The sequence below is a fragment of the Bos indicus genome, chromosome 2 (assembly GCF_029378745.1).
Source record: "Bos indicus isolate NIAB-ARS_2022 breed Sahiwal x Tharparkar chromosome 2, NIAB-ARS_B.indTharparkar_mat_pri_1.0, whole genome shotgun sequence".
Lineage (NCBI taxonomy): Eukaryota > Metazoa > Chordata > Mammalia > Artiodactyla > Bovidae > Bos > Bos indicus.
Genome location: NC_091761.1, coordinates 96,949,325 through 96,969,270, shown reverse-complemented (window position 1 = coordinate 96,969,270; position 19,946 = coordinate 96,949,325).

Genomic DNA, 19,946 nt, shown 5'->3' with positions numbered 1-19,946 from the left:
TAGCAGCTGCAGAATTAAAGAACAGCAAAGAGCAATAATATTTCCTTTAAAAGTCTAAAATCTTAGTTGGCCCTCTTCTATCAATGGCCAACTTGGAATTTTGACATGTAAACTGAATAAACCCATTTCACATGATTTAAGGTACAGCAAGCGGTGACCCTCTGCTAAAAAAAAAAAAAAAAAAAAACTGTTTTGTAGTGTTAGAATTATAACATTGAATCCAGTGTTCATCCAGTGTAAATCTTTAAATCTAATTTTAAAGATACTATAGTAGAGAAGAACAAGACTCCATATTGGATCTACTTCTTTTATTTTAACCTTTGTATTCTATTGCTTTTGCTACAAATTAAAGAATCTTGTTCTTTAATAAGTCAGACCAAATATCCCATCTGTCTTAACGACAGTTTAATCCAAAGAATCTATTGTAAATATATGCTCACTGATGGCATATTTTACCGTAACTGTTTTATAAATTTAAGCTTCCCATCTAGGACACTAACTTGCAGCAGCAGACGCCCAGTAGTCTCGGTGACGCAGGGTTTCCCACAAGCCTATGGGCTCCTCTTCACTCCCTCCTGTCCACTGAGAATGTCTGGGCTTCTGCCTTCCCCTCTGGGCCAGGTCATGCATCCTAAGAGCTCACGTTTGTTCTCTAATGTTTCAGAGCACAGGCAGTCTATTGTGATGCATGCCCTCTCCTCTCCCTTCCCAAAAGCAGGATCATGGAGCTCACGCCACAAAATCCTAGAGGGACGCTCGCTAGGAAGTGCTTGTAGTTCTCGCTCTAGCGCAGCTGGCTTGTTTCTGCTGAGTATTAGTTGGAAGCCTAAGCCTCTGTTACTGGCTTCAGAAGTAGTTTTTGTACTTCTCAGTAGCGACTGATGGAATGTAAGATAGAAGACAGAATAACTGAACTAAGCTGTTTAAATTCTGAGTAAACATACATTTTATATACGTGCCTTTGGAATGTTCATTATAAAACAAATAAACATCTTTAGTCTTTAAAAAAAAAATTAACCACCTTAATTCATTTAACATAACAAATGATGCTGCTTTGTTCAAATAATAACATTTTGCCCAAATGAAATAAACCATAAGTATTTGGTTTACTAGCAAAAAGCTACAGTTTCAGATCCCATTCTATTTCTAAATAACAATACTTGTTCACATATGTATCTTGTTCAACTGGTATTGATAAATTCAAGGCTTTTTCTCCCTCTTTCAAGATAATCAGAACAAAATATTAATCACACCGGTCAAAAGTCAGTCCTGAAATGCCCATTTTAAAAGATGTGAATTGAAGGACTGAAAAGATCAACAACTGCCTTCACTGGAATGGGCATTAATCATGAGAACCTGGAGCAGAAACCATCTTTACGAGGTAACTTGCTATAATTACTAATGATCGGAGGAAGCACTATCTGGGAGCCTCAGCACAAAGCCTGGCGAACTGTGATTCATGGGGTCGCAAAGAGTCGGACACGACTGAGCGACTGATCTGATCTGATCTGATCTGATAACTGTCATAACACTGTCATTCATTTCACTTGCAGTCTTCAATAATATGAAAAAAATATGTTCAGTTCAGTTCAGTCGCTCAGTCGTGTCCGACTCTTTGCGACCCCATGAATTGCAGCGTGCCAGGCCTCCCTGTCCATCACCAACTCCCGGAGTTCACCCAAACTCATGTGCATCGAGTCAGTGATGCCATCCAGCCATCTCATCCTCTGTCGTCCCCTTCTCCTCCTGCCACCAATCCCTCCCAGCATCAGTCTTTTCCAATGAGTCAGCTCTTCGCATGAGATGGCCAAAGTACTGTAGTTTCAGCTTTAGCATCATTCCTTCCAAAGAACACCCAGGACTGATCTCCTTTAGAATGGACTGGTTGGATCTCCTTGCAGTCCAAGGGATTCTCAAGAGTCTTCTCCAACACCACAGTTCAAAAGCATCAATTCTTTGGCGCTCAGCTTTCTTCACAGTCCAAATCTCACATCCATACATGACCACTGGAGAAACCATAGGCTTGACTAGACGGACCTTTGTTGGCAAAGTAATGTCTCTGCTTTTCAATATGCTATCTGGGTTGGTCATAACTTTCCTTCCAAGGAGTAAGCGTCTTTTAATTTCATGGCTGCAGTCACCATCTGCAGTGATTTTGGAGCCCAGAAAAATAAAGTCTGACACTGTTTTCACTGTTTTCCCATCTATTTGCCATGAAGTGATGGGACCAGATGCCATGATCTTCATTTTCTGAATGTTGAGCTTTTTAAGCCAATTTTTTCACTCTCCACTTTCACTTTTATCAAGAAGCTTTTTAGTTCCTCTTCACTTTCTGCCATAAGAGTGGTGTCATCTGCATATCTGAGGTTATTGATATTTCTCCTGGCAATCTTGATTCCAGCTTGTGCTTCTTCCAGCCCAGCATTTCTCATGATGTACTCTGCATAGAAGTTAAATAAGCAGGGTGACAATATACAGCCTTGACGTACTCCTTTTCCTATTTGGAACCAGTCTGTTGTTCCATGTCCAGTTCTAACTGTTGCCTCCTAACCTGCTAGGTTTCTCAAGAGGCAGGTCTTACAATTAGAGAAAAACTGTTATTTTAAAAATACATATTATCCCAGATCTCACACTTTTGAAAGTGACTTTAGCCAAGATTTTTAAACTCTAAGACTTGAGCTTTCTCATTTTTAAGATGAGAATCATATGTATTGAGGATAAAATAAATGAGCTAATATTTGGGTATCACTTAGAATGGTGCCTGGCCCATAGCAGGTTTTATAAGCCTTAATTTTTCTTTTGTTAAAAATATTTCACTTTAATATATATATAGCTCATACAGCTCAATATCAGAAGAACAAACAGCCCAATCAAAAAATGGGCAGAAGACCTAAACAGACATTTCTCCAAAGAAGACATACGGATAGCCAATAAGCACATGAAAAGATGCTTAACATCACTCACTCGTTATTAGACAAATGCAAATCAAAACTACAATGAGGTATCACTTCACACCAGTCAGAATAGCCATCATCAAGAAATCTACAAACAATAAATGCTGGAGAGGATGTGGAGAAAAAAGAACCCTCTTGCACTGTTGGTAAGAATGTAAACTGATACAGCCATTATGGAAAATAGTATGGAGAGTCCTTAAAAAACTAGGCGTAAATCTACCATATGACCTAGCAAACCTACTACTGGACATATACACTGAAAAACCCACAATCTAAAAGACACATGTACTCCAGTGTTCATTGCAACAATATTTACAATAGCCAGGACATAAAAGCAACCTAGATGTCCATTGGTAGATGACGGGATAAAGAAGATACAGTACATAAATGCAATTGAATGTTACTCAACCATAAAAAGGAATGAATTTAAGTCAGTTCTAGTGAAGTGGATAATATAGAGCTTCTTATACAAGGTGAAGTAAGTCAGAAAGAGAAAAACAAGTATTGTATATTAACACATATATATGGAATCTAGAAAAATTGTACTAATGAACTTAGCAGAGAATGCACTTGTGGACACAGTGGGAAAAGGTGAGAGTGGGACAAATTGAGAAAGTAGAATTGACATATACACACTATCATGTGTGAAATAGATAGTGGGAAGTTGCTGTATAACAGGGAGCCCAGCCTGGCTCTCTGTGATGACATAGAGGGTTAGGATGGGGGAGGGGCAAGAGACTCCAGAAGGAGGGGATATATATATATATAAGCATGACTGATTTGCATTGTTGTACGGCAGAAACCAATACAACATTATAAAGTAATTTCTACCAATTAAAAAAAGTTTCATTTTAAAATTTAAAATTACTGCCCACTCTTTTCATTTAGGAAGATCTTACATTTCTTGTGAACAATTTTAAAAAGCAATTCTAAAAATGACTGCATTTATATTTTTATGTAACAGGAAAATGCATTCATCTTAGTTGAATAAAATGCAGTCTATCATTTAATTTTTTCTGCCAAAATGTACTCACAACATCAAAGTTTTTTCTCATTATATATATATACTATCTGAGCCACCAAGGAAGCCCCATATATATAGTCTTTCACCTTTAAACTAAGTTACTACTATCTCGAGAGTGCGTGCCAAGTTGCTTCAGATCAGATCAGATCAGATCAGTCGCTCAGTCGTGTCCGACTCTTTGCGACCCCATGAATCGCAGCACACCAAGGCCTCCCTGTCCATCACCAACTCCCGGAGTTCACTGAGACTCACGTCCATCGAGTTGCTTCGGTCGTGTCCAACTCTTTGCGACCCCATGGATTGTAACTCGCCAGGCTCCTCTGTTCATAGGGTTCTCCAGGCAAGAATACTGGAGTGAGTTTCCATACCCTCCTCCAGGGGAATCTTCCCAACCCAGGGATTGGACCTGTGTCTCCTGCGGCTCTTGCATTGCAGGCAGATTCTTTACTACTAACCCATCAGGGAAGCCCACCATCTTTAGAGAGACTGCTGTAACTGATGGCTATAGTGAAGTTGCTCCAAAACATTAGTCAGTAGACAAGCATGTCTCAGTAACTTTTAGAATACCAGATTATATCTGGGATGCAATTGACTCAGCCTAAAAAGTAGTCTCCTTTTTCATAGGTGGTTTAATAGTACTTGACACCAACTTTCTTTTAAGATAAAATAAAAGAAATTCTGTATTCTTAGAGATATGATAACTCTTCTTTTTCCTCTTCTTTCTAATAAACAATCAGAACCTTAAAGTACAGTATGATAGTTCGTATTTGTCCTTTATTTTTCAATCAGGCTACTAGACTGACATACGATTTAATGTGAAAGTGTCATGCAATGATTTTTAGGAAAAGTAACTTTTTGTCTGCAATAAAAAGCTACAAGGGGATTTAGGATCATCCATGCTAAATCCTCATTTGATTGCAGAACCAGAGAGACTGTGGTTTGCCCATGCTGACAAGGCCAGAGGAGACCCCAAAGTCCACATCCCAACACTGATGTGCCTTTCTCTGGATTGTGCTGCCTTAAGTTAGCATCATGAAGCCAGGCTGATACAAGAAACATCAAACCCAGGACTTCCCTGGTGGTCCAGTGGTTACAAATCTTCCTGTTAACACAGGGGACACGAGTTCAATCCCTGGTCTGGGAGGATTCTCACATGCCGTGGAGTAACTAAGCCCGTGTGCCACAACTACTGAGCCCATGTGCTGCAATTACTGCAACCCTCATGCCTAGAGCCTGTGCTCCACAATAAGAGAAGCCACTGCAATGGGAAGCCCGCACATTGCAACAAAGAGTAGCCTCCACTGTTGACAACTAGAGAAATCCCATGCACAGCAATGAACACCCAGTGTAGCCAAAATAATAATAATACAACATAAAACTCAAATTACTGTATGCCAGGCATAGTTCTAAGGCTTTAATTCATTTAATCCTCTATGAGATTAGTACTATTATTATTCTTATTGTAAAATTAAGGGAAAGAGAGTTTATCTAAGTTGCCCAAAATGCCACAATTAGGAAACGAGGGGGTAGGAATTTCAGTGCAAGCAACTTGTCTCTAGAGTTCATTCTTTACAGCATTTATAACAGAATATAAAACTCTTGATAATCTACAGAAGGTCTCATCCACTCATACCACTTACCCTCAGTCACGGTTGTCAAGATGAGGTGGCCTTTTTCATTTATTTCTCCAGGCTGGTTAAATGGCTCAGAGCTATTCCACTTATTTCTTCCTCCCCCGAAGGCTGAGGTCCTCTGCCTTCTAATCCTCAAATTAAATACATACTGGGAACAAAGAAAGATGAAATAAAAGCATAACCATGTACAATTAGTTCTGAATTTGTTTTGATATGGAACTTCTGAGTCAGCTTCTCACAGCCTCTTCCTTGTATAGAAGGGAAGCTGAGCTTATAGAGCACCCTGGGAGTGATGTCCAGCAGGATATTAATGCTACAGATCAGAGTTAAGAAAATGATTAGAGTCATTACTCTATAGAAAGTAATTGAAAGTGGATGTTCCTAATTAGTGTGGAAAGTGAGACCATAAAAATGATGTTATTAGAACCCTGAAGAACATCAACATTTTAACAAGAAGGGCAGTATAATACACACTGAAAAGAAACCTAAAAAGGAGTAACCAGAAAGTTTGGTAAAAGACAAGGAGAAAAGCCACATTATAGACCCAAAATATTCCGAGAAAAGGAGAGGATAGCTAAAAGAAGTCACAGATGATGTCTTTGAAATTAATTTTAGTAACATGATGAGAACAGAAGCCTGACTCAGTGGGTGGTGAGTAAATTTTCTGAGTTATAATTTGGCATGGAAAATATTATTTTTTAATTAAAAAAATCCCCAAATAAACAAGAAATTGGCTTATACCAGAGATCAAATTGCCAACATCCGCTGGATCATAGAAAAAGCAAGAGAGTTCCAGAAAAACATCTATTTCTGCTTTATTGACTATGCCAAAGCCTTTGACTGTATGGATCACAATAAACTGTGGACAATTCTAAAAGAGATGGGAATACCAGACCACCTGATCTGCCTCTTGAGAAATCTGTATGCAGGTCAGGAAACAACAGTTAGAACTGGACATGGAACAACAGACTGGTTCCAAATAGGAAAAGGAGTACGTCAAGGCTGTATATTGTCACCCTGCTTATTTAACTTATATGCAGAGTACATCATGAGAAATGCTGGGCTGGAAGAAGCACAAGCTGGAATCAAGATTGCCGGGAGAAATATCAACAACCTCAGATATGCAGATGACACCACCCTTATGGCAGAAAGTGAAGAGGAACTAAAAAGCCTCTTGATGAAGGTGAAAGTGGAGAGTGAAAAAGTTGGCTTAAAGCTCAACATTCAGTAAATGAAGATCATGGCATCTGGTCCCACCACTTCATGGCAAATAGATGGGGAAATAGTGTCAGACTTTATCTTTTTGGGCTCCCAAATCACTGCAGATGGTGACTGCAGCCATGAAATTAAAAGATGCTTACTCCTTGGAAGAAAAGTTATGACCAACCTAGATAGCATATTCAAAAGCAGAGACATTACTTTGCCAACAAAGGTCCATCTAGTCAAGGCTATTGTTTTTCCAGTGGTCATATATGGATGTGAGAGTTGGACTGTGAAGAAAGCTGAGTGCCGAAGAATTGATGCTTTTGAACTGTGGTGTTGGAGAAGACTCTTGAGAGTCCCTTGGACTGCAAGGAGATCCAACCAGTCCATTCTGAAGGAGATCAGCTCTGGGATTTCTTTCAAGGAATGATGATAAAGCTGAAACTCCAGTACTTTGGCCACCTCATGAGAAGAGATGACTCATTGAAAAAGACTCTGATGCTGGAAGGGATTGGGGGCAAGATGAGAAGGGGACGACAGAGGATGAGATGGCTGGATGGCATCACTGACTTGATGGATGTGAGTCTGAGTGAACTCCAGGAGTTGGTGATGGACAGGGAGGCCTGGTGTGCTTCGGTTCATGGGGTCGCAAAGAGTCAGACACGACTGAGCGACTGAACTGAACTGAAGGCTTATACAGACAATATCCAGAAAAATCAGTTACTTCAATGAAATAGCAAAGAGTAGAATTACTCTAAAGACTCTGATTCTGCATGCTTCCTACTTTAAAAAGTGAAGGGCATTTGATAAAAATAATTAGTCAACCTTACCTATTTTAAATACAGGAACTACCTTGAACGATGGCTGTTATTTTCCACATTTTAGTCATTGAGGAAATCAACATTTAAATCAGTTGTCTGACTATAAAAAAAAGGCCCTTGATTTTTCTAGAATTAATGTAGTAAATAGGGGCTATCAATTTTCAGATAAACAAAAAAGTATGTGTTTTCAATGAAAAATATCACTTCACTTATCCAATAAGGCCAGCATCTCTTTCATCTGATATTTTATAGTTTATGTATATGCTTAGCATAGAAGAAGCTATTTCATTTTAGGGAATAAAAGATAATGCATTCAGTCATTTTCTAAGTACAGGTTTTCAAAATATTCATTTGAAGCTCAAAACAGAGATAATTATACTTTCTTTGCAAAAAAAAAAACATGCACGTTGAATATTATTGAATATTGTTTGCATAAATGTCTCAAAGTGCCTCTGTTTTCTCATAAAAATGTTTCTGAATGGAGGATGAAAACTTTTGTCAAACTAATTTGCTAACTGATGTGGTTTACTCTGGCTAAATGCTATTGAACAACAGAACAGTTTTCTATTTGTTTTTAAATCCATGGGAATCCAATTAGTTTGCCGTAAGCTGTTTAAAGGAGGGAGTTAGGGTGGAAGTTTAGAGAAGCTAACTTCGGAGAGTATAACCTTCTGTGCCTTTTAGGTAGTGTTAATACACAGACAACACACACACATACAGAGCAGCTTGTTTTCTGATGCAGTTGCTCCCTATCACTTGTATCTGGACCTTCTCTTCCTTTATCTCTACTGTCTCTGTCTTAATTTTTATTTCCTCCTAGCAGTTTCTCCTTATTGTAGGACCACATCGGGAAAGAGAATCCTGGATGATCACTTTTGAGAGTTCTTAAGATCCATACTGCTGCAATTCCCTTATACTAAGGGCAAGCTGCTTGTTGCACGTAGAATGGGAGTGAGCAGAACCCTTCCAGTTTCAACTGCTGTTCTCAGATTGGTGTGATACGCTTTCCAGTGGATATGTGTTGGCCTTCCCTGGTGGCTCAGACAGTAAAGAATCTGCCTGCAATGTGGGAGACCTGGGTTTGATCCCTGTGTTGGGAAGATCCCCTGGAGAAGAAAATGGCAACCCACTTCAGCAGAATATGCATTGGCTTTTCTTTTGTGTTCCACTGTTTTACAGTTCATTAGAAACTACACTGATTTCTTTGTTGTTTTTTTTTTTTTTTTCCTGGCTTAGAAACTAACACAGTGTAAGTCTACACCTGTCAGTGCTTCATCCTACTCACTTGTTGGAATTTTTTGCAATGCAGTTCACACACAGCACTGTATAATTTAAGGTTTCCAGCATAATGATTAGATGTAAATCATGACAGTTTAGGGAACATATATCTCCTATGGATACAAAATGAAAGAAATAGAAAAAATTTTTACTTGGTATGAGATCCCTTGGGATTTTCTCTGTTAACAACTTGCATATTTGGCATAGAGTAGCTTTAATTATATTTATCATGTTGTACATTATATCCCTAGCATTTATTTACCTTATAACCAGAATTTTGTACTTTGGGACTTCTTTCATCCAATCCCTTCCCGAATGCCTACCACTGGTAACCACAAATATGAGCTCTTTTTCAATGAGTTTGTTTATGTGTTTGTATGTTTATGAAGAATAAATGACCTACATCACTATGTTAGTTCCTCTTATACAAATGATTCAATATTTCCATACATTTCAAGAGGAAGTGGCAAGAATACACAGAAGAATTATACAAAAAAGATCTTCACGACTCAGATAATCACAGTGGTGTGATCACTCACCTAGAGCCAGACATCCTGGAATGCGAAGTCAAGTGGGCCTTAGGAAACATCACTATGAACAAAGCTAGTGGAAGTGATGGAATTCCAGTTGAGCTATTGCAAATCCTAAAAGATGATGCTGTGAAACTGCTGCACTCAATATGCCAGAAAATTTGGAAAACTCAGCAGTGGCCACAGGACTGGAAAAGGTCAGTTTTCATTCCAATCCCAAAGAAAGGCAATGCCAAAGAATGCTCAAACTACCACACAATTGCACTCATCTCACACACTAGCAGAGTAATGCTCAAAATTCTCGAAGCCAGGCTTCAACAGTGTGTAAACCATGAACTTCCAGATGTTCAAGCTGGATTTGAAAAGGTAGAGGAACCAGAGATCGAATTGCAAATATACGTGGGATCATCAAAAAATCAAGAGCATTCCAGAAAAACATTTACTTCTGCTTTATCAACTACACCAAAGCCTTTGACTGTGTGGATCACACCAAACTGTGGAAAATTCTGAAAGAGATGGGAATACCAGACCACCCGACCTGCCTCCTGAGAAATCTGTGTGCAGGTTAAGAAGCAATAGTTAGAGAACTGGACATGGAACAACAGACTGGTTTCTAATTGGGAAATGAGTATGTCAAGGCTGTATATTGTCATCCTGCTTATTTAACTTATATGGAGAGTACATCATGAGAAATGCTTGGCTGAGTGAAGCACAAGCTGGAATCAAGATTGCCAGGAGAAGTATCAATAACCTCAGATATACAGATGACACCACCCTTATGGCAGAAAATGAAGAACTAAAGAGCCTCTTGATGAACGTGAAAGAGGAGAGTGAAAAAGTTGCCTTAAAACTCAACATTCAGAAAACTAAGATCATGGCATCTGGTCCCATCATTTCATGGCAAATAGATGGGGAGACAATGGAAACAGTGACAGACTTTATTATTTTGGCCTCCAAAATCACTGCAGCCATGAAATTAAAAGACGCTTGCTCTTTGGAAGAAAAGTTTTGACCAACCTAGACAGCGTATTAAAAAGCAGAGACGTTACTTTGCCAGCAAAAGTCTGTCTAGTCAAAGCTATGGTTTTTCCAGTAGTCGTGTATGGATGTGAGAATTGGACTAAAGAAAGCTGAGTGCCAAATAATTGATGCTTTTGAACTGTGGTGTTGGAGAAGACTCTTGAGAGTCCCTTGGACTTCAAGGAGATCAAACCATTCCATCCTAAATGAAACCAGTCCTTAATATTCATTGGAAGGACTGATGCTGAAGCTGAAACTGCAATACTTTGGCCACCTGATGTGAAGAAGTGACTCATTTGTAAAGACCCTGATGCTAGGAAGGATTGAAGGTGGGAGGAGAAGGGGACAACAGAGTTTGAGATGGTTGGATGGCATCACCAACTCAATAGACATGAGTTTGAGTAAACTCCAGGAGTTGGTGATGGACAGGGTGTGCTGCAGTCCCTGGGGTCATAAAGAGTCAGACACACTTGAGCAACTGATCTGAACTGAACTGAAAAATTTCAAAATGATCACCACAGTATCTGTTTACCATCTGTCAATATACAAAGATGTTACATAATAATTGACTATATTCCCCACACTGTTCACTTCATACCCATGACTCATTCATTTTGTAACTGGAAGTTGACGCCTCTTAACCTCCTTCATTTATTTCTCTCCTTCCCTATCCCCTCCATTCTGACAAAGACCTGCTTGTTCTCTGTATCTATGACTCTGTTTCTGTTTTGTCATGTTTTTTTAGGCTGTATATATAAGTGAAAGCATTCAGTATTTTCCTTTCTGTCTGCTTTATTTAATTTAGAATAATACTCTCTAGGTACATTCATTTAGCAAATCGCAAGATTTCATGTGTTTTTTTTTTTATGGCTGAATAACAAATCTATTTCCATTCATCTATTGATGGGCACTCAATGGTTGTTTCCATATCTGGTCTATTGTAAATAATTCTGTAATTAATAGAGATATACATTTATCTTTTCAAATTATTTTGTTTTCTTTGGATAAATACCCAGCAATGCAGTTGCTGGATTGTATGGTAATTCAATTTTTAATTTTTAAAAAAATTCCTTGAAGTAATACAGCTTTGCAACTCTGTGAAGTCATGATATTTTGTATGAAAATCTTTCACCATCTTATTGTGTGTTTATTTGCAGTAATTTTTCACCAACAAGAGGAGTGGGATATCTAACCTCAGGGGCACCAAAGCGAAGGCAATTCCAGGAACTCTGAGATTGCCTTCTGTGTGTGGACAGGAGAGAAATCCAGTAACTAAAAATTTTAAATAAAATCTAAAAATTTCATTTTTTTACTGGTTAGTTTTTGTAATTGATCAAAGTGCCAGATGCTATCATTTTCTCTTGTTAGACTTTGAACTCAGAAAATGGTTAGGAGGTAATTTTTCTTTTTCAGTGCAGTTCAATGTGCTACATTTGCAGAGTTCTTTGTAGTGTTCAAAGAGCTTTCTGTGTCCTTATGTATTCTCTCATTTTCTTCTTAAATTTAATATGTGAGGTTTGTGGGACAGGCTTTATTTTCACAATTAAGAGAGAGTAAGTGTGGGGAGAGACAGCAAGGAGCAGAGAGAGGTTGATTAGGAGTGACTGGTCCCTGAATCACTAGCCTGGTTCACAATCGGGAGAACTCCACAGGGGCAGGTAATTTGATCTATTTTGGTCATGCATGTATTTCCAACGCTGAACAATACCTGGCACACAGTGGGTGCCAATAACTTTATTTGAGATTAATCAACAAATCTGATTAGAAGAAAAAATGGGAACAAAAAATTAGAACAAAAATTTGTTCTCTGTTCTCATACTCCTCCAATTTCCCTCTGCCTACTCTGGACTTCCCAGGTGGCTCAGTGGTACAGGTTCAGTCCCTGGGAGGGGACGATCCCCTGGAAAACTTCAGTATTCTCACCTGGAGAATCCTATGGACAGAGAAGCCTGGTGAGCTACAGTCCACTGGGTTGCAAAAGAATTGGATGGGACTTAGCGACTAAACAACAAATTCTGGATGCAACTGTTGGGTTTGTGGAGATAAGACCAGGGAGCCTTCTCCTGGAGGCATAACCAGAATCCCAGCCTCAAAGTGATGAAACAGGGAAAGGATGGACATCTGTGGGGGACTCCTATGTGAAAGACTGAAGCTGACACCCCTGAGTTCCCCAAGAATATCAGAAAAGAAGGTCCCCTGGGACCCTCTGTCCAGAGAGGCTCTGGTGTCACTTTGCTGCTGGTGGCAGTGGTAGAGGGGGATTCTCTAGTAGAGGGAGGCCCCCCATCACCAGGCACACAAGTGGTTGGGCTTGACCTGCACTCTGAGGCTGCCACCCTAAAAGTACCCGCCAGTGACAGGATGCCTGCAGCTGGAGGCTGGGAGGCCAAGTTCTCTTCCAGGACACTGAGGCTGTGCCCATGCTGGCCCTGCCGCGCCACAGACCCGGCTGCACCAGGCTTTCCAGGGAGGGAGGCGGGGCCTTCTGGGGGCGGGGCGGCAGCGCCTGATGCCCGATGCCTCTGGCTGCTCTCAGACTGGGCAGCTTCAACTGTGAGGGCTCTGGGCAGATGCTCAACCAACTCCCAGAGCTTGCTCAAACTCATGTCCATTGAGTCGGTGATGCCATCCAACCTTCTCCTCCTCTGTCGTCCCCTTCTCCTGCCTTCAATCTTTCCCAGCATCAGGGTCTTTTCAAATGAGTCAGTTCTTTGCATCAGGTGACCAAAGTATTGGCGCTTCAGCTTCAGTATCAGTCCTTCCAATGAATATTTGGGACTGATTTATTTTAGGATTGACTAGTTTGATCTCCTTGCAGTCCAAGGGACTCTCAAGAGTCTTCTCCAACATCACATTTCAAAAGATCAATTCTTCAGCGCTCAGCTTTCTTTATGGTCCAACTCTCACATCCATACATGACTACTGGAAAAACCATAGCTTTGACTAGGCAGACCTTTGTCGGCAAAGTATTGCCTCTTCTTTTTAATATGCTGTCTAGGTTGGTCATAACTTTCCTTCCAAGGAGCAAGCGTCTTTTAATTTCGTGGCTGCAGTCACCATCTTCAGTGATTTTGGAGCCCAAAAAAATAAAGTTTGCCACTGTTTTTCCATTGTTTCCCCATCTATTTCCCATGAAGTGATGGGACCAGATGCCATGATCTTAGTTTTTTGAATGTTGAGTTTTAAGCCAGTTTTTTCACTCTCTTCTTTCACTTTCATCAAGAGGCTCTTTAGTTCTTCTTCACTTTCTGCCATAAGGGTGGTGTCATTTGCATATCTGAGGTTATTTATATTTCTCCTGGCAATCTGGATTCCAGCTTGTGCTTCCTCCAGCTCAGTGTTTCTCATGATGTACTCTGCATATAAGTTAAATAAGCAGGTTGACAATATACAGCCTTGACATACTCCTTTTCCTATTTGGAACCAGTCTGTTGTTCTAACTGTTGTTCTAACTGTTGCTTCCTGACCTGCATATAGGTTTCTCAAGAGGCAGCCCAGTTGGTCTGGTATTCCCATCCCTTTCATAATTTTCCACAGTTTATTGTGATCCACACAGTCAAAGGCTTTATCATAGTCAATGAAGCAGAAATAGATATTTTTCTGGAATTCTCTTGCTTTTTCTATGATCCAATGGATGTTGGCAATTTGATCTCTGGTTCCTCTGCCTTTTCTAAATCCAGCTTGAATTGGAAGTTCTCAGTTCATGTACTGTTAAAGCCTAGCTTGGAGATTTTGAGCATAACTTTGCTAGTGTGTGAGATGAGTGCATTTGTGCGGTAGTTTGAACATTCTTTGGGATTTCCTTTCTTTGGGGTTGGAGTGAAAACTCAATATGCAAAATTTGCTGGCATACTGAGTGCAGCCCTTTCACAGCATCATCTTTCAGGATTTGAAATTGCTCAGCTGGAATTCCATCATCTCTACCATCGTTGTTCGTAGTGATGCTTCCTAAGGCCCACTTGACTTTACATTGCAGGATGTCTGGCTCTATGCAAATGATCTCACCATCATGGTTATTAGGTCATGAAGATCTTTTTTGTATAGTTCTTCTGTGCATTCTCCACCTCTTCTTATTATCTTATGCCTCTGTTAGGTCCATACAGTTTCTGTCCTTTATTGAGCCCATCTTTGCATGAAGTTTTCCCTTGTTACCTCATTTTCTTGAAGAGATCTCTAGTCTTTCCCATTCTATTGTTTTGGTCCATTTCTTTCCATTGATCACTGAGGAAGGCTTTCTATCTCTCCTTGCTAGTTTTTGGAACTGCATTCAGATAGATATATCTTTTCTTTCCTCCTTTGCCTTTCACTGGATGCAGTGGCAGTAACAGCAGCATCTTGCTTTCTTCCTTTTCTTCTCTGCCTCACTCTTCTCTTCCTTCTTGTCTTCCTCGCCCTCCATTCCTGCCTCCCCCTTTTATTTTTTGTTTCCTTTCCTTTACACCATTTGTTCTCCAAGTCTCAAGTTCCACCTGATTTGCCCCTAAATGAGAGATCTGTCACCACTTTTGCCTCTGTACCAGATGTTTTACACCTCCCTTTCCTGGATCTCTCTTGTGCAGTGGGAACCTCAGCTGGGAAAAGATGCGAGAGAGGTCTCCTTGTTTTAGCAACTCACCCAGGTGGGCTGAGCTACTGGCCCCCTCCTGGCAGAAGCATCAGACTTGGCCTGTCCATGTGGCATCACAGAGGTTGGTACCGGGCTCTACGGGCTTCGCAGGTAGCTCAGTGGTAAAGAATGCACCTGCCAGTGCAGGAGACATGGGTTTGGTCCCTGGTTCAGGAAAATTACCTGGAGAGGGAAATGACAGCCCATTCCAGTATTCTTACCTGGGAAATCCCATGGACAGAGGAGCCTGGTGGGCTGCAGTCCGTAGGGTTACAGAGAGTCAGACAGGACTTAGTGACTGAACAGCAATTGACCTCTAGAAGGAGAGGGTTCAGTGTTGTCAAGGACTGCCTTAAAACACCAGGTATTACTGTTACCCTAGGTAAGAACATAAAGATATGCACAGATGAAGTGAAGTGAATGTTGCTCAGTTGTGTCTGACTCTTTGCAACCCCATGGACTATAGTCCATGGACTTCTCCAGGCCAGAATACTGGAGTTGGTAAACTTTCCCTCCTCCAGGGGATCTTTCCAACCCAGGGGTGGAACCCAGGTCTCCTGCATTGCAGGCAGATTCTTTCCCTGCTGAGCCACAAGGGAAGCCCAATGCACAGATGATGGGCTGGGAATTTGAGGTGAAGGAAACTGTGACCATGACCCGATCGTTGTGGAGTGAGGAGAGCTTTGCCACTTTCAAATAGTTTTCCCTGAACATACTCTAGAAACAATTTGAGAGCTAAGATATATAAATATTCAGATTTCTAAAATTTAAGAAAAATCAAGTTTGATGTGAGTGGAGGGTGGAGCATGAAGCAGTAAGAATGGAAGAGTTTTATCCTTTTCTGAATTTTAGTCTTTTCCCCTTTATTTTTCTTTGTTTGTTAAAATGAAAGAAACAAATATCCATACCTTGTTTAATCCATTTTTCTTCTTTTTAAAGGTTTCAGAATTGCTGTGCTGGCTGACTTCTTTCTTCCTGTCTCTTTTGGGGAAATTTGATAAAAATTTTGAGAATGTGTGTTTAAAAGGGCAAGAGTGTGAATGTGCTGTGTCCTGGAAGGGAAAGTTCTCCTTCCATACATGCATACATCCTATGGGGTCTGGTTCTCTGGAGAACCATGGCTAATACAGATGCTGTGCTACATTGTTGTTATTTAGTCACTAAATCATGTCCAACTCTTGCAACCCCATGAAGTGTAGCAAACCAGGCTCCTCCATCCATGGGATTTCCTAGACAAGAATACTGGAGTGGGTTGCCATTTTCTTCTCCAGAGGATCTCCCTGACCAAAGGATTGGATCCGAGACTCCTGCATTAGCAGGCAGATTCTTTACCACTGAGCCTTCAGGGAAGCCATATGCTAATATCATATGTGATCAACTTTATAACCCACCAATCGTTCCATTCTAAGTCCTGGAGTTGTGTTTCTCAGAATCTCTTCCTTATTTGACTCTGGATGGCAGTTTGCCAGTGACAGAAACTCCTGAAAAATTTGGAATGTGGAAGTGAAGAAGAAATAACCATTCTTAGGAGACTGTGGTGCCCAAACATGGTAGCTTCATAGATGTCTGACGGAGTAATAGGGCTGTGTGGCCAGGGCCTCTGGACTTTCCCAAGAGCAGTGACCCCCCACTCAGTCCAATGCTTCAGTCTAAGAGTACTGCTGACTGATTTTCCAACCATCCAGCCTCAGTATTCCAAACCTTTACTCCCTCAGCAACTTCATCATTTAACTAAGCACTTATTCCTATATTAACTCCTTCTCCATCATACTTATAGCATCTCTATTATTCTCGTGAAAAAACCCTAAGTGATACATATTTAGAACATATGGGATGGAGCAAGAGTGCTTGAAAAGCTAGGCTGATCAAGTACTGTGTGTCACTTGCTCAGTCATGCCTGACTCTTTGCGACCCCATGAACCGTAGTCGGCCAGGCATCTCTGTCCAGGGGATTCTACAGGCAAGAATATTGGACTGGGTTGCCATTTCCCTCTCCATGACTGAGTACTAAGTGCCTCCAAATATTGTCAGAATATCTCTAACATGAGTTCCCTTGAAATCTCAATTTCTCCACTATCACCTTTGTGACATACGTGTGTGTATTTTGTCCCTGACATTCTGCTCATTAGTAATCTTCGAACATTTAAAATACGAAATACATTGCTCACAGTGACAATTCTTATTTAGTGAGGAACTATCTGAGTCATCACAAAATGAAGTTGTATGCTGTACAATTTTATTAAGTATATGCTTTTGTGTCTGATTTCCTCTAAGTTAGGAATCCAAATCTAGGAATTTAGGTCACTTTAAGAAATGATAGTATTTTTATTAGTCAAACTGTCTCACTCTCTAAACACACTAAATAATACAAAAGAAATACTGAATAGTTTTTGTGTTTCCAGATTTTTAGAATCCAGATATTTATGATCAAGTATATATTATTCACTCATGTAGAGAATTTTAATTTGATGAGTTGCATATAGAAAGTTGCATTTTTTCCTTTTAAGAATGAATCAGTATTACTTCTCATTTCATATTTCAGGGAAACTTGTTCTGGGATGGAAAGAGTGATAGAGTAGGAAAAGTTTAGACTTAAGTCTTAAGTAAGACTACCACTTATTTCTGTGGCAGAAATACTTCTGCCATGCATGACCCATTCCAAGTTGACAATATTTCAGTAAAAAGCTCACAAATTCTTAAAAGTTTATCAGTCAGTCTCCTGAGGCTGTTTGAACCAGCTCCAGCATGTCACTGTTACCTCTGATACCCTGCAGGATAATTGGAGGGGCAGAGGCACAAATAAAATAGAGGAATGTTTGCCACAGGAAAAAAACAAAAACATTTTCAGAAGTCTCCCAGGGTTCCCATACTCTCAGTTGTAGAAATTTAAAACAAAAAATAGAAAAACAAAACCAATTCTGGGGATAAGGAGGTCCTTTGGTTTCCAACACTGGAGGCTGATACTTCCAAAGCTGATTCTGAGGGTCTCAGTTTACAAAGAGGATGGGTCCCTAGCTCTCTCCATATTCCTTAGCCACTCCTGCGGCCAGTGAAGTCTAAGCATAGAAAGACTGTCATGTGTATCAGAAATGTGGTTTCAGAACCAAGATCAAAGTTTTAATTTAGTAGAAAATTAAAATTCTCACAAAGAACTCAACATCTAGAAGTCATGGCATCTGTTCAGGGGTCTCTTATTAACTGTGTTCAGCTTCACTCTTAGTCATTAGGTCTAAAGATAAAACTGGAGTCTTTTTTTTAGCATTTCCTTTTAGTTTTATTTTAATAGGGTCTATACAGTTATCTGAACATTTAAAATTAGTAAAGGAACATTGAATTGAAATATTTTTCTTCAGCAGAGCCAAGTTAGAAATGTTTTTCTTCCAATCTCTTTTGGGATAGAATGGTGCATATTCACTAATCATTTTGGCTTAATGATTACATTTGGAGGTTTTTTGTTGTGCTCTGTTTTATTTAGTTCTTACAGAACCCAGAGCATTTCCATCATCTACTCCACAGATAATGGAAATGGAAGCAAAGGAAGACATGTCCACTCTGGCTTAGAGCCACCACTGTGTGGTAACAAATAATCTGGATCTTCTCTGTAGTAAACCTGTGACTAGAGATGTTGGGTCTTCCAGACAGAAATGAGTGTCAAATGAACTGCACTGTCCTTACTTAAGACAGTCCCAGTAAGAGACTGACTCCACTGAATCCAGTCCCTTCAGCCTATTAAGGGACAAGAGAATCTCAAACAAACCCATCTGAGGTAAAGGACGAGCACTATAAAAGTTAGTAGATTAGAATCTTACTGTGCCGTAATTCAACAATAGCCGTGGAATTTTTTAAAGTACCCTTTGATTCCACAAAATGGAAGATGTTAACTACACAAGTAATCAAATAATCAAAAACCTCTCTAGCAATGTGAGTGGGTGGAACAGGTGCAATTTAAGCCTATTTATCAAAGTGTCTACCGTCAAATTTTAATGCTCCACAATGCTGTCAAAAATAAATTATTGAAAGTACCATATGTTACATTAGTATGATATTTGTTAAAGAATTGTGAGAGGTCTGAGTTCATGAAGAAAAATAAAAAATGCAAATTTTCCTATATTGCTAAAGAAAAATATGCTCATGTATTTTTCAAATACACGACAAGTGTATTGGTCATATCTCAGAGCTTTAGGAAAACCTTCATAATGATAAGAAATAGGAAATGAAATCTGTTAAAACATGTAACATATAATGAAAAAATGTTAAACATTAAAGTAAAATGTACTTGGTTAGTTTTTCAAAATTATTTCAAAGTTTGTAAATTATCTATGGTTATGTAAAAAAGTATTCCATATTTACTGGTGTAAAACAATATTTTCATTATACTCATTGTTCTGTGGGTCAAGAATAATACCCATCAAGAACAACTTGTCTCTGAGGCCTTAGCTGGGAAGTCTCAAAGGCTGAGCTAACTTGATAGATGGTGACTGGAAGAATATGGTGCAGTTTTCACTCATGTTTCAGGGTTTATGATCAAGTATATCTTAGATCTCAGGTGAGCTTTCAGATAGAATATCTGCTTGTGACCTTTCTCTGTGGTCTATCTGAGTGGCTAGTTTGGGGTTCCTCACAGCAGGCCCAAGTGGCTGCTAAGAACAAGGCTTCTCAAAAAGCAAACCCAGATGCATGGCATTTTTATGATCAACCCCCAGAAATCATCACATAGTGTTTCTTCTCCCCTCTGCTATTGGCTGAGATGGTCACAAAAGTCCAGCAGGTTCAGAGTGGTTGGAAAAAGACCCAGCCCTTTAGAGTAGGGGTGTAACAGTCTCATTGTAAGAATAGCATATTGGGTGGAAATAAGATCAGCATGATCATCTTTTGG